Here is a 3775-nt window from a genome sequence, read left to right as displayed (position 1 = left end):
TATCCCCGAAGCATCTCCATATAGGTGATGAACATTAAAAAGGCATCTGAACTAGTCTTTGGCTCAGAACCTTCCTGGGACCCTCACAGAGTTGCATGGACACTCACAATTCTCTACAAATTGAACATGCGGATCCGAGGGAAGGTAGAATATAGTGCACGTAATTTTATCACGTGAGCAGGGAAAATATGCTACATTGGGGCTTGTCATGTACATGAATTCTTCACCAGCTGAGAGCAAACAATTATGGTACATAGCGTAGAGCAGCGTGGGTAGGCCATGAGCAGACGGGATTACTTCTCAATCTCAATGACCCTATTTTCTAGATCATATTTTTAAACATCATGGGTATGCAAGTCCTCTTTCTTTAAACTCTTGCCTTATTTCAAGGCAGGTGACCTGTATTTCAGTGATAAAGTCATGTGGGAAAAATTGTAGCTATTTATCAGTTTTTCATGGTTTTTTCCTTTGGCAGATTAATCTGTTTGTATGGTAAATGGCCATAGAAGAAAACTAATTTAGAACCCTCGCTACTGCTTGGTCTTCATTTAGTCCTTACAGTAGGACTCTTCCCGCACTGGCAATGAACATGGCTGGGAAGAAAAGCTGGACTGTGGATGCTTTACGTTTCCGACCGACTCGTGGTGTCTACTGTAGCCCTTCATTGTAGTCCAGTTGCTTAACCAGTGAATGCAGAGATCAGATCTTCCTAGAATGCCATTCTTTAACAGTTTCATCTCTGGAACTGACCTCTGAATTCTCTAACCCAACCGGTGACCGTATCTTAATGCGGCTCGAGACCCTAGAGTTGGAGTCTTTCCTTGTCCTGCAGTGAGGTGTTCACTCCCAGGGTACCCCCTGGCCCGATGATATACTTCTACACACAAAGCTACACTCAGGACCAGGCAGTTTGGAATCTTGCCGATTTCCTCTGATAGGGTTTATTTTTGCTATAATTTGGCTTATTGTTTTTGAGATCTTGGCTGAAATAAATGAGACATTTCTGAAAACCTCATGTAAAATTATTTTTTTTAAAGATTCTATTTTTCAAGTAATCTCTACTCCCTGCACGGCCATGGAACTCAACAACCTCAAGTCACACACTCTACCAACTGAACCAGCCAGGTGCCTCATTTTTTTTTTTTTTTTAAACATGCAAAATTATTTCTAACAACTCCAACAGTTCACCTGTATTAGACCACCTAATATACCTGTTTTCTTCACATGGCTTACAAGATATCCAGAATTTTTGATGTAGAAATCTTGAAGACTGAAACCTGCATCCTAATGTTGGCATCCTTCTGTTCTTTGTGAAGTTGGGACAAAAAGAGGGGGATTTATTTATTTTTTTTTTTTTAAAGAAAGTGGTAGATAGCCTGTCTAGAGATTTGGCCATGAGAGAGGGCACGCTGTCCTGCTGCCCGGTTGGGCTAGTCCTGGAGCCAGTGAGACATATGTCCTCTGCCCAGGCTGAAATAATTGTCCCAGTGTGGAACGAGTGTGGTAAGATGAGGGCAAGAGCAAGGTGCTCCTCCTGGAGTTTTAACTTTTAAATATCTCAGACGAGTACCATATCCCTGTACACCATGAATTTCTTTTTCCAAAAGAGCAAGAGTTCTCCAGAAAAATGGAGGTTTGCATGTCATCTAACACTGGAGCCCCAACAACAAAGCATCCCTGGAGGAGAATACATCCGTGTCATACATTTTCCTTTGCTAAGATGTGCAAGAAAGATGTCTAAATGCAAACTCAACGCAATGGTTTCGCCCAAGACTTGTAGGCCTTTTCTCGTGTGGGAGCATGATCGCTTTTATTTGAATGCTGTTACTGCACGTGCACAGGAATGGTGGTGGTTATTGGTCCTCTGGTCTGGGAAGCCTCCCTATGCTCTAAAGATTTTCAGGGGTGGGAGGGATGGGTGGGATTTATTTATGTATTTATGTATTTATGTATTTTGGGGTCAGTGCATGAGCCTGTTAAAACCAACCCCCAGGGGGCAGCACTTGGCCAGCTTGGTATCCAGACGCAGAAACCTGACTGGTCATGTTGCCGCCCAAGGGAAGAGAGAAGAAAAAGGTCAAATATTTCCCCACTCCTTCTTTCATGTAGTTACAGTTCTTTTTTTTTTTTTCCCCCTGACCCTTCACCGCTTTTGACAGAATGGGCTAGGGGAAGCATTTTTCCTAGACAGAGATTTCGTCATTCCCTGGTGTCATTTTTAATTCATTTGCTTGCTTTTGCAAGCCACAGTCTCTTCAAAGTTCAGCTTCCCTGGTACCCGACAAGCCTTTCTTAGGTTCTTCCCCCTCAGAAACATACTCAAATTGCCTCAATGTTGCGGTTCCTGATTATGTTTCCTGCTTTTGTGTTTTGCATAATTGAATTTTGCAAGTTTTTGGCTGACTTGTATAATACTGTTTGTAGTATTAAATCATGGCTCACCTCACAAGCAGATCTGGCTATGGCCTGAGAGTCTAACACACTGGACTATGAAGGGAATTTAAACCACCGATTCCAAGAGGAAAAATGAAACATCCAAAATATTAGAATATTTTAATCCTTCAATCTCCCTCTTATGACAAAGTTAGTTGGCCAAGTGATAGGAAGAATGAAAGTCACTCTTTTTCCACAGGTTGCCACGTTTTATTTACTGGAGGATGATCTGGCTGTATAGTCTAGCCTTTAAGACACTGGGATCTTAAGTTGCCAAAATAAATTTTAACTTTCTTGGACAATGTTCTAGGGGTAAGCTAGAGTGTCTCCCTCTCTTCCTATGTATCCATAATACAGCCACATAGCTCTTGCTTTTTAAGTCAGAGCTGGCCATTTAAGCTTACACTTACTCTGATTTGGCAGGGATACATTTTTAAACAGTCATCTAAAAATTCTTCTTATTATAAAAAGCTTTAAAGAGCCACAAAAACAGAGACTATAAATAGCACAAAGAACACTCCTATGCCCGTCTAGCCCCCAACTGCCACCTCATTCACTTACGACTCCTGTTCTGTATAGATGCCCTCCGTCTTCCCCGCCTGGCACTGGATTATTCTGGAATAAATGCCAAACATCAAGCGGGATAGATTCCAAAAAGGAAAACAGCTTAAGTAGACTTTGCACAGTTAGAATGGAAGCATCAGTATTCTGTTTTGAACTTTGCCTTTTCTCGGTACTTCAGAGAAACCTCACGGCAGCCTTTGTTAAGTTGTCCAATTTGAGTCTTGGCTGTATACAATCTGTATTCCCTCTGGTTGCTGTCTGGAGACCTGTTAGTCTGTTATGTGTGATTTCTGCTGAATAATGCGAGATGATTTGGTGACTCTGATGATAAATTCAACTGTTTTAAAGATGAAAATGTTCCTGAGACTATTTTAAATAATTCTGAAACCAATTGCATAGGTTTAAGAAATGAGTAAATTTGTTGTTCTTGTAAATCAGCTTACTCACTCTGGGAGAAGGGAGATAGAACAAGGAAGCAGATAAAGAAGAATGCTGTTTTATCAGTTTTGAACTGGAGCTATTTAATAAACACTTTCTTTTTTAAAGATTTTATTTATTTAAAGAGAGAGAGAGAAGGAAGCAGGTTCCCCTCTGAGCAGAGAGCCTGATGTAGGACTCGATCCCAGGATCCCGAGATCATGACCTGAGCCGAAGGCAGAGGCTTAAACCACTGAGCCACCCAGGCGCCCCGAACTGGAGCTATTTATATGAACGTGTGTGTGTGTGTGTGTGTGTGTGTGTGTGTTTTCTCTCCCTAACACCACCTCCTCTCACCTCC

The sequence above is a fragment of the Mustela erminea genome, chromosome 11, assembly GCF_009829155.1.
Source record: "Mustela erminea isolate mMusErm1 chromosome 11, mMusErm1.Pri, whole genome shotgun sequence".
NCBI lineage: Eukaryota > Metazoa > Chordata > Mammalia > Carnivora > Mustelidae > Mustela > Mustela erminea.
This window is presented reverse-complemented; position numbering follows the sequence as displayed.